Source organism: Lygodium microphyllum, chromosome 11 (assembly GCF_053477565.2).
Source record: "Lygodium microphyllum isolate KBCC chromosome 11, Lygodium_microphyllum_v1.1.10, whole genome shotgun sequence".
Classification (NCBI taxonomy): domain Eukaryota; kingdom Viridiplantae; phylum Streptophyta; class Polypodiopsida; order Schizaeales; family Lygodiaceae; genus Lygodium; species Lygodium microphyllum.
Window position 1 is genome coordinate 162,238,622 of NC_141145.1, and position 12,397 is coordinate 162,251,018.

Here is a 12,397-nt window from a genome sequence, read left to right on the forward strand (position 1 = left end):
GTTGCTGAGAGTCGTTGCGTTTTGTTTTTCGATCCTCCCGAGGGGAGGAATCTCAGACAAGACAAGGTTTATCAAGTTCCTCCTGCCACCCCCGCGTGCGGGGAGGGGCAAAGGGTTTATCAAGGTGGCAGCGTGCCCGAACGAGCACGACGGAGGGGGATCGCCCCGAGCAAGGGAGAGGTCGAAGGCGTCCCTCCTTCCTCCTCCACCCGCACGGTCACGGGACGACCCCGAAGCATAGCCTCCCCCACTGTCGCCCGACTCTGACGAGGGGAGAGAGGATGCCTACCGCGCCTCCGATCGCAATCCCTCACGGACATTCCAGGGTTCGCATTGTTCAGACGAATGTGTGTCAATGATCCTTCCGCAGGTTCACCTACAGAAACCTTGTTACGACTTCTCCTTCCTCTAAATGATAAGGCTTAATGAACTTCTCACAACGTCACCGGTGGCGAACCACCAGCGTCGCCGCAACCCGAAAACTTCATCGGACCATTCAATCGGTAGGAGCGACGGGCGGTGTGTACAAAGGGCAGGGATGTAGTCAACGCGAGCTGATGACTCGCGCTTACTAGGAATTCCTCGTTGAAGATCAATAATTGCAATGATCTATCCCCATCACGATGAAATTTCAAAAGATTACCCAGACCTCTCGGCCCAGGTGGTAAACTCGTTGAATTCATCAGTGTAGTGCGCGTGCAGCCCAGAACATCTAAGGGCATCACAGACCTGTTATTGCCTCAAACTTCCATGGCCTAGACGGCCATAGTCCCTCTAAGAAGTTGGCCACGAAGAGGATCCTTCGTGTAACTAGTTAGTAGGTTGAGGTCTCGTTCGTCAACGGAATTAACCAGACAAATCACTCCAACAACTAAGAACGGCCATGTACCACCACCCATAGAATCAAGAAAGAGCTCTCAATCTGTCAATCCTTACTATGTCTGGACCTGGTAAGTTTCCCCGTGTTGAGTCAAATTAAGCCGCAGGCTCCACTCCTGGTGGTGCCCTTCCATCAATTCCTTTAAGTTTCAGCCTTGCGACCATACTCCCCCCGAAACCCAAAAACTTTGATTTCTCATAAGGTGCTGACGAAGTCATCAAAATAACATCCGCCAATCCCTAGTCGGCATCATTTATGGTTGAGACTAGGATGGTATCTGATCGTCTTCGAGCCCCCAACTTTCGTTCTTGATTAATGAAAACATCCTTGGCAAATGCTTTCGCAGTAGTTCGTCTTTCATAAATCCAAGAATTTCACCTCTGACAAAGAAATACGAATGCCCCCAACCATCCCTATTAATCATTACTCCGGTCCCGAAGACCAACACAATAAGACGAGAGTCCTGTCGCGTTATTCCATGCTAATGTATTCAGAGCATAGGCTTGCTTTGAGCACTCTAATTTTTTCAAAGTAACATCTCCGAATCCACGTCCCAGCCAATTAATTCTAGGAGCGCGTCTCCGACAGAAAGGGCGGGGCGATCAGTACACACCAAAGGAGGCGGACCGCACGCCCCGCCCCGAGATCCAACTACGAGCTTTTTAACTGCAACAACTTAAATATACGCTATTGGAGCTGGAATTACCGCGGCTGCTGGCACCAGACTTGCCCTCCAATGGATCCTCATTAAGGGATTTAGATTGTACTCATTCCAATTACCAGACTTATAAAAGCCCAGTATTGTTATTTATTGTCACTACCTCCCCATGTCGGGATTGGGTAATTTGCGCGCCTGCTGCCTTCCTTGGATGTGGTAGCCATTTCTCAGGCTCCCTCTCCAAAATCAAACCCTAATTCTCCGTCACCCCTCACCACCATGGTAGGCCTCTATCCTACCATTGAAAGTTGATAGGGCAGAAATTTGAATGAAGCATCGCCGGCGCTGAGGCCGTGTGATTCGGGAAGTTATCATGATTCACCGCATTGCCGGGCAAGCCCGCATCGGCCTTTTATCTAATAAATGCGTCCCTTCCAGAAGTCGGGAGTTGGTGCACGTATTAGCTCTAGAATTACTACGGTCATCCGAGTAGCAAGGTACCATCAAAGAAACTATAACTGATTTAATGAGCCATTCGCAGTTTCACAGTACAAGAGAGTTTATACTTACACATGCATGGCTTAATCTTTGAGACAAGCATATGACTACTGGCAGGATCAACCAGGTAGCTATCTTTCGTCACACGAGCAGCACCGCTGCTGCGCGTTCCGACTCCACATCAAGTGTGGCTGCGGGGCAAAAAGGCGCGACCTCATCATCACCAATGTGTTGTTCTTGATGTAAAGAGAAAGAGGGGAGGAGCACGAAGGCTCGAGAATTTACGGGGAGAAAAAGAAAACGACAAATGGGGATGGGACGAGGGCATGCTTTCGTTTCCCACCGTGGACAAAGCTTCACACAAGCACGTGCATCGGCCATCGCCACCACCATGCACGAGGCGTGCTCCACGTTGTCTTGTCTGCCACATTCCGAGCTCGTGTCGAGTCGAAAGACAATGGAGACGCTCATGCATTCCACCATTTCACGTCAACAAGAGCCCATCATGAGCTGCACTCAGCCCCATTGGGAACAAGCCCCGCCAACGAAGAAGCACCTCAATCACATCGTTCCATCGGTTTCGGTCCATCCGTATCGATACAAGCCACACAATATTCATGACGAGAATCGCCATTAGCATTGAGAACCATGGAGCTCGAACACGATCTCGCCACCAATGAGACACGTGTTCAAGGCACCGCACTTCGCTCCTCACCGCCTAGTGGGCACATGTTGACCGCCACGACGCGATGTCCTCGCAAGGATCACCACAAGTCGCTTGAGCCTAACCGTTCGGTGGGGGGTACATGGCATTTGCTCACGAGACACTCCTCGCGGACAAGATGGATGCGGGGACCATACGCCTCACCTCACCCTCCCTTGGATCTCCAAGGAGTGTTTCGATGGAGTAAGCACCACTACCCTCATACGTGTTGTGATGTTCCAACCCTCCCAAACCCGCTCGGGACCTCCTGGGGACCCCGTCTAGGCCCTGGGGCAACACTAGACCCATTCCACAAGTTTGCCATTTCGACCCCTCAACACGTCACGGGGCACCCCAACACGTCACGAAACGCGACACGGCACATAACATGGCACACGATATACCAAAGGGCCCATCTTGGGGGCTTCACTTCATATTCATAGCTAGAAAGTATTTACATGATCACCGGGGCTCAGCAAGGGACTATGTCACGGTGGGTGGGTGGAGCTATCAACGCGCTACAACACGACGCCACTATCGTGGGTGAGGGAGCTACAAGAGTACTCCCTCATACACACCTCCCCTTGAAAGAACTCGATGACCACATCGAGTGAGGGAGGCACAACTTACTGGCCTTTTGAAAAATGGTGATTTGACTCAGACTCATATTTATCGTCGAGGGTCTTAACACGCCTCACTATCAAGGCGGTTAGTGTCTACCCGCTAGGTGCCATGCTCACTGACTCTATTTACAACTGTGAAACATGGACTTTTTATACTTGTTGCATTCCACCCACTGACTCAATTTACAACTGTGGAGTAGAATGGGACTTGGGCAGAATTGTGAAAGAGACTTTATTGGGCACATCAACCCATCCACCTACTGACTGAATTTACAAGCACAGAATGGAGGGTAACCCAGTCGAAGACACGTTGTGCTCCCATGCTCCAACTTGGGCCAAGCAGCTTGAGTGCGCAGAACTGCCTGTGGACTACGGGCTCAACACACAGCTTTCACTCTGAATGCCAAGCCCGAAAAGCAAGGGTCCAGGCAACGACACCTCGCAGTAGAGAGCCCTCCTTGGCCACATCCTGAGATTCAGCACCGATGAAGAGAGTGTAAGAGGTGCGTTTTGCCTTGAACGCACCTCCCCTTGAAAAGAGCTGGACCTTCACCGTCCGAATCTTCGACGCCGCACGCTCTCTAGCTTGTCTTTTAGCGCCCTTAGAGGCACGAATCTGGCTTGAAGCTCTAACTGAAGAAGACCACCCGACCTGCTGGGGTGCAGCATGCCGTCTGGCCCTCTGCGCGAGATCCATCTCTCCCGCGTGTAGAATTCTTCCTTGCATTGTGGCCCATCCCTTGGAATAATCTTGAGGCTTGAAGTAGATTCGGGGACATCTTCTTTTGGACTGCATTGCGAGGGGAGCGCATAGGTTGTCTAGAAAAGTCCCCCACATTGCAGCATACACCTTGAAACTGGTTTCTTTGAGATCGAATTAGATCTGGTGGAGTCCTCCGTTGGACTGAGTTGCACGAGGAGCGCGTGTGACAGGAGCGAACCACACGACATGCCTGGAAGCTGCATGCCGATACGCCCGTCGCGCGAGATCCAAGTCTCCCGCATCAAATGCCCCCACCTTCGTTGACGCGCGCCCCGGTAGAAGGATGAGATGAGAGCATTGACCCTGGTTGGACTGGATAGGTGGAGCACCTGGCTAGCTTGTGACGATTTGATGGGTCGCATTAAACCGCTGCGCCTGGAGAGTGAGGGACATTTCCCTCCCCGCAATTACCTTCGGGCCTGTGTTGCCCAGATTTGTCTGTTTCATGTGCAAGAAAAGAAAGCAGGCTCTAGATCTATCCGTACATGCCACGCCTCCTTGAGGTTTTAGGCCCCTGCTGGCCACATTGAGTGCGATGAAGTACATGACAGCTTGCAGCCTGTTCATGGCTTGTAGGAGGGCTATGTCCTCCACCGTAGTTGCATTGAACGGGCCCTGCATGGCCTGATTAGACAAGGAGGTTTCCGTTTGCTCAAGCAACTTTCGGTGAGGAGGCACCACACCTCGCTTTGCTTCAAAAAAGGGCATGTGCATGCCCGGATCCGTCTTGTCAGCGCGAACGAGAGCTAAGCCTTCACGCCTCGCCCTCTCCTTCGTTTCTTGCTCCCTGAAGAGCCAGATCTGCATGGAACTCATTGGAGTGTGAAGCCTCCAAGCTTCCCCCTTGGTTCCATCTCACGGTCTTTCGGCCACTTTGACTTCACCAAGACGGTCGCATCCCTTTGGCCCAAAGACCTGAATGGGCTTGATTGCACACCTTCATGTTGAGCGCTGGTTTGATGTCGTTCCCTGACTCAACCACTTGGGTTCGCCTCCTGAAAGCCCACTCGCCATGGTTGGACCGCACTCGGAGTTCCCCAGCACTCCCAATCTTGATGCTGTGTGAGGGTCTGTTACCCTCGGAATCGGCCTTTGCTCCCCGCTTGCTGGATGAGGCCTTTGCACCCTCGGAATCAGCCATTGGCGCACAAGTTAACTTAGGGGGCATCGGATTTGACACAAGAGTCTCCTCCTTTGCCCCACAGACGGACGAGTAGTTCACAGGTTTCCAAATTTTTCTTCTCTTCCTCTCCTTCACTCCAGTTCCTTCCGCTCCAACACGCTTCCTCTCCTTCTCCACACTACTCCTCTCTTCTCCACCTCTCCTTTTCCTCTCCTTCTTCACCCAACGTGCAGCCATTCGTTTACCCTCCCGGCGCAAGGAGCCTTCCTCAACACACAAGGCCGTTCTTTTACCCTCGCGGCTAACGAGTTCTTCACAAGGGTTTCCCATTCGTTTATTCTCCCGGCACAACGAGTCTTCCCCATCCACAACCTCCTTCCTCATACTCGCATCAGAAAAAACACTAGGCACCAGTTCATTTATACTCGCTGGGCCAGACGAGTCTTCTTTCATCTCCTCAACACTCCTATTCACTTCCGTACAACTCTTCATCCTCATATCAACATCAGCAAATGCACAAGACACCAGTTCATTTATACTCGCTGGGTCGGACGAGTCTTCCTTCATCTCACCGATGCTCCTCTTCATCACAACACCACCCTTCATCTTTGCATCCTCATCAAGCAAAACACGAGGTACCAGTTCTTTTATACTCGCTGGCCCGGACGAGTCCGCCTTACCCTTTCCTACTCCTATACACACTTCCGCATCCTGCTTGTCTACTTTACTCCTACCCTTCATCTCCTCATCAATGCTTAACAGAATACCAGGCACCAGTTCATTTATACTCGCTGGGCTAGACGAGTCTTCCTTCTCCTCCCCTTCTCCTACACAACTCAAAAATAGTGAAATACAAGGCTCCATTTCATTTATACTCGCTGGGCCAAACGAGTCTTCCTTCTTCTCCCCTACTCCAACACCCTTCAAAACATCCCCTTTCTCCATCTTTATATCCGCACTAGGTAGCATACAAGGCACCAGTTCATTTATACTCGCTGGGCTAGACGAGTCTTCCTTCTCCTCTCCTACTCCTACACACCTCCAAACATCACGCTTCAGCTCCTTTCCAATACAACCCTCCAAAACTTCCTTACCTCCTACCTCAACACCCCTTGACTCATTACTACTCCTCATCTCAACATTTGTACATGGTAAAATACAGGGCACCAGTTCATTTATGCTCGCTGGGCCAGACGAGCCTTCCTTCCCTTCTTCCCCTCCAACACGCCTCAATTCAACACGTTTTCGCTCTCTTTCTGCGCACAACCCTTTCTTCTCCTTCATTCGTTCCATCCTCACCTCTCCTTCCCCACGCTTCAGCTCAGCACCAACTCTAGGTTTCGAATCATCACTCTTTTTCAGCTTTACTGGGTCACAAGAAAAACCACATGGTCCCAGTTCATTTATGCTCGCTGGGCCAGACGAGCCTTCCTTCTTCTCTCCCACTCCAACACTCCTCAACTCAGCTTCAACTCTCTCCAACCTCTCATCTTTGCTCAACTCAGCACACTTTGGCACCCTTTCAACATGTAACACTTCCTTTCTCATCATCCTCTTCATTTCCGTCTTCCTTTCTCCACGCTTCAACTCAACGTCACCACCAACCTTCAACTCCTCATCCTTTCTCAGCTTTGTAGGTTCACGAGAAAAAACACATGGTCCCAATTCCTTTATGCTCGCTGGGCCGGACGAGCCTTCCTTCTTCTCTCCTTTCATCCTCCTTTCTATCTTTTCCAAAACATAAGGGGCATCACCCCGCAGCACACTAGAAACACATGATTTTGACTCAGCCTCTTTAGCTTCGTCCACCTCCTCAATCATCACTCCATCCACAACATATTTCTTCCTATCCTCATCCTCCAAGACAGTTTTCTTTTTCAACTTCCTCTCCACTACATCACTTCTCATCCTACACTCAGCACTCTGCTTCTTCACTCCACCCTTCTCATCAGCACTCTTCCTTTCCAAACAAGGGGCCGGTGGTACTGCCTTAACCCGCACTCCATCCTTCTCCTTCTCATTCTCCCCACTCCTCTTCGCTCCCTTAGCCTTGGCATCCAACGCCGCACCACGCTGCTTCACACCCTTTTGTATTATTTTCATTAAGTTCGCAAGTTGGGCTTTCATCGCCCGCATTCTCTCTTCACTCTCTTTATCCTCATCCTCACTCCCATCATCATCCTCCTCTCCCTCTTCAGAGCTCGAACTAGGCTCTTTAAACTCTAAAGGCACGGACCGCCGCAGCGGCACATCAACACGCTTAGACTTTTTCAACTCGGCATCATTTTTCTTCTTCTCTACCCCTTTCTCTTCCATATCGTCACTCCTACCCCCCTTTATCATCTTCACATTTTTCTTCACTCCCGGCATTCCCCCTGTAGTAATAGATGCATCATAATCCAAAGCAATTTTTCTTTTCAGTTCGCTTTCCACCTCCAATGCCTCCCAGTCTCCCTTCCTCATCGTCTTCTCTCTCCACACCTCAATCTCCTCATTTACACCCTTCAACTTTCTCCTCACCTCATCTTGCCTCTCTTCAATCAACCGCATCTTCTTTTCGAGCTCAAAATGAATTTGGGATGGAGCATTTGCCCCGTTTCCCCTTCCGCACCTTAGCTTTTCCACCAAACCTCGTAGGTCATACTCTAGATCATAAAATCTTCAAGAAAGCTTCTTTTTTTTTATAAATATACTCGACTGCATCAGTTCTTGACATGGGCACGACACTCTTCGAAGTTTTCCCGTCACGCCTCAGTCCAGGCTCCCCAACACGGGGTTAGCACACACCACCCGCGAAGGCGGCTCTGATACCAAGTGTGATGTTCCAACCCTCCGAGACCCACTCGGGACCTCCTAGGGACCCTGTCTAAGCCCCGGGGCAGCACTAGACCCATTCCACAAGTTTGCCATTTCGACCCCTCAACACATCACGGGGCACCCCAACACGTCACGGAACGCGACACGGCACATACCATGGCACACGATCTACCAAAGGGCCCATCTTGGGGGCTTCACTTCATATTCATGGCTAGAAAGTATTTACATGATCACCGGGGCTCAGCAAGGGACTATGTCACGGTGGGTGGGTGGAGCTATCAATGGGCTACAACAGGACGCCACGACCGTGGGTGAGGGAGCTACAAGAGTACTCCCTCATAGGTGTTTTCGTCACCAACAGCAAGGCATACCTACAAAGCCCAAAATTTCTTTGTGGGGGGGGGGGGGGGGGGAATTTTGGACGGGCAGGGGGGGGAGGGCGCATCGCGATATGGCATGTTGAGGGGGGAAGGGGGGGGCCGATTTTTAAAGGGAGGGGGGGGAGAAGGGGGGGGGCCGAATTTTGGAGGGGGGGGAGGGGTGGGGTGGTGTGTGTTGATGGGGGAGAAGGGTGTGATAAACCTGCACTCGTTACGCACTCAACACGGCACAGAAAGGTAACATGATATGAGCTCAAGGTATACTCTTGTATTATTCAATCCAAAAGCGGGACAACATAGACACATCCCAGGACTACACCCTCGTGACGCCGCACATAAGAGGGTTCACCACTGGGTATAGGGAATCACACGTAGAGTCTTAACAAGGCAGGGCTTTGAGTCACTACTACTCCCTATATAGGTGCAATCGGTAGCAACGGCATGGTATAGCTACAAAGCCCTTACACTCACCCCCGCTTACTGGATTGCTGACCTCAGCAATCTAAGGGTAGCATTTGTTATTTGACTCATCCGAGGTCTTAACACAGCTTTTCCTAGCAAGCTGGTCAGTGTCTGTCGGTCTAAAGGGACCGCGGGGTCTTAACACAGTCTATACTATCAGACTGGTCAGTGTCTGCCACACTAAGACATTGGGGCTTTTTTCTTTTTGATGGAGTTATTTTGTGCTGATTGCTACCATGTGAGTCCACCCTCGACTCGATTACATTTGAGGAGTGGAGGCACATTTGAGGTCTATGATTGAGAGCCGCATTATTTTGTTGGAGTGTTGAGTCGGCTCAAGGGTCGGTAGAAGGAGCAGGGGGGTTCTCCTCGAGCCAAAGGGCGAAGGCATCCTTTCCGCGTTCACGGGCCTCCGCTTCTGAGATCCAAGTGGCCTCCTTGAGTGGATGCCCGCGCCACTTGGTGAGGTATTCAGGGAAGCCTCTTTGTTCTCGGCGTCGGAGGAATGCTTCTACTTCGAAGGGACCATTGGAATGGAGCATTGGTACACGCCGTCCCCATTGGTTGTCGGGATAGAACCTGCGCAGAAGACGAGCATGAAATGCATTATGAACACAAACACTGTCTGGCAGGTCCAGCTTATAAGTGACTTCGTTCAGCACTTGAGTGATTCGGTAGGGTCCATAGTAGCGGTGATTGAACTTTGGGGTCATGTTTTTGGGAAGTGACATATGCTTAGAGCTCACTAGGACCATGTCTCCTTTGGCGAATAGTATAGCATTTCTTTTCTTGTTTTCTTACTCTGTCATTGTTATCTTGCTCCGCTCGAGACTTTGCTTAGCTGCTGCATTGCGATCTCTCCATTTCTTCAAGAATTCTTCTGCATCTTGATCCTCCGCTTTGGCCGCTCCAGATGCTAAGGCCAGTGGTGTGATGACTTCTTTTCCTGTAGCTAACTCAAAGGGGGTGTACCCTGTAGCCGAGTGGATGGAGCTATTATAGTGAAATTCCAAGACATCAAGGTACAAGGCCCAATCTTTCTGATCCACTCTAGCATAACTGCGGAGGTAATCTTCGATGCCTTGGTTGACTCGTTCTGTCTATCCATCTGTCTCCGGGTGGAAGGATGATGAGAATCTCAGTTGGGTTTTCAGAGTCTTGAAGAGTTCTTTCCACATGTCGCTCATGAATCTTCCATCTCTGTCTGATACAATGGCCAGTGGTAATCCGTGGAATTTGAATACATGTGTGAAGAAGAGGCGTGCTACCTCCTTGGCATTCATTGGTGGTTTGGCCGGGATGAAGTGGGCCTGTTTGGAAAAATAGTCCACCACGACAAAGATGATTGTGTACCCATGGGATTCCGGTAGTTCCACAATGAAGTCCATACTGATGACATCCCATGGTCGGTTGGGTACTGGTAACGGTTGTAGTAGTCCGGCTGGTCTTGATCTGGGTGCTTTGACCATTTGGCAAGTGGGGCAAGTTTTGATGTAGTCTATCACTTCTTCCTTCATGTTCGACCAAAAGAACTGCTTCCTAAGGGCCTCCAAGGTTTTGCTTTGCCCTTTGTGGCCTCCAATCTTGCCGTCATGTATCTCATGTAGGATGAGTTTCTTTAATTCCACACTGTTGGGGATATACAATCTTTTGCCTAAAAATAGAATACCCTCTTCTAAAGTGTACATTCCATGGGGGGTCTTCTCTGCCACATCTTTGATTATCTTGTGTATGTCTTGATCTTGTTCTAGGGCCTCTTTGACAAGTTCTATGAAGTTGCTGCTGACAACACTAACAGCTTTCAGGTCAGCTTTCCGGCTTAAGGCATCAGTAAATTTCTTTGACTCATATGCAATGGGGTGCCCCTCTTGGACCAGTACACCCCCTATGCCATAGTCAGATGCATCTGTAGAGATTTCAAAGGGTTTGGTGAAGTTCGGTACCCTTAGGACGTGAGTTTGGCTCATGCACTTCTTCATCTGCTCAAAGGCTTCCTGTTGCGCATTCCCCCATGTAAACGAGTGGTCTTCTTTGGTGAGGTGGGAGAGGGGGGCAGTGATGAGGCTGTAATCTTTGATGAATCTTCGACAAAATACTGTGAAGCCTAGGAACTCCCGCACTTCTCTTACAGTTTTCAGTACATGCCATTTTTGGACAGCTTCCACTTTCTTAGGGTCCACTTTGATTCCATCTGCTCCTACAATAAATCCTAGAAACTCCAATTCTTTCACTGCGAATTCACATTTTTTCGGCTTGGCGTATAACTGATGTTGCCGCAGTTTCTCAAAAACTTGGCGTAAGTGTTGCTTATGCTCTTCTAAGGTCTTGCTGTAGACTAGGAGGTCATCTATGTAGATAATGACAAAGATATCTATCTCCGATCTAAAAATTCCATCCATGAGGCCACAAAATGTGCCGGGCCCATTGCTTAGGCCGAACCCTAATACTAACCACTCAAAACTACCATATCGGGTGCGGAAGGCTGTCTTTGGGATATCTTCTTTGGCTATGCGGATTTGGTGGTATCCTGATCTAAGGTCAATCCGACTAAAGTGCTTGGCCCCATGCAGTCTATCTAATAGGTCTTCCACTAGGGGCATAGGGTATTTGTTTTTTATGGTGATTTTGTTAAGAGCCCTATAATCTACACAGAGTCTAAGTCCCCCATCCTTCTTCTTTACAAACAACACTGGGGCACCAAAGGGGGATTTGCTGGGGCGGATGAATCCTTGTTCTTCTAGTTCATGTATTTGCTTCTTCAATTCCATGAGCTCAGTGTGGTTCATGCGATAGGGAGCTCGGGCCGGTGGAGACGACCCTAGAATCAACTCAATCTTGTGATCCACATCTCGTCTGGGTGGCAGACCTTTGGGTAGTTCGGCTGGCATCACATCTTTGAATTCTTCAAGTATTTCTGCCACCTCTGTGTTCCTCTTCTGTTGTTTGGATTTCTTGCCATCTTCTTCTTCTTTTATTGGTCGGATCATACACAGATAGACCACATCTCCTTGTTTGACTGATTTCTCGACTTGCTTCGCACTGCATGTCATAATACATGGCCTGATGACGGTCCCTTGGACCGGTGCTTTTTGGGTCTGGCCCTTTGGTTGGTTTGCAGCTGGTTTTACTGTTTGGCATGATACTCCTGGCTTGTTCTCCTTCATTTGTACATTGATTGGGGTCCTACCAGGTAGCTGCATTCTTTCGCAGGGTACTCTGACGCCTTCTCCTTGCATATCTAGCATCATTTCATTCACCCCCTTTCCAAACATTGCAATGACATACTTATCATAGAATTCTAAGCCTAATATCACTTCAAAATCATCCATGGGGATTACTAAGAAGTTGAGTTTCGCTTTCCACTTGTCGGCTTCCACTTGGACTGCAAATACTTGTTTTACTTCCTTTACTTCGCCTTGTGCGAATGTTATTGTTAATCCTTCTGGGGCTTTGGATAGTTTCAATCCATGCTTTGCTGCACACTGTGGTG

At 49.7% G+C, this 12,397-nt stretch overlaps 1 non-coding gene and 1 pseudogene across 1 annotated transcript; both read right to left on the reverse strand.

Moving 5' to 3' along the window:
- The window catches only part of LOC148029622 (5.8S ribosomal RNA), a 144-nt pseudogene extending 131 nt beyond the window's left edge, over nucleotides 1-13 (reverse strand).
- A 340-nt stretch (nucleotides 14-353) lies between these two features.
- On the reverse strand, nucleotides 354-2,166 carry LOC148029623 (18S ribosomal RNA). Its single transcript, XR_015692537.1, has one exon. It is a non-coding gene; the product is annotated as an 18S ribosomal RNA (ribosomal RNA).
- Nucleotides 2,167-12,397: the final 10,231 nt, after the last annotated feature.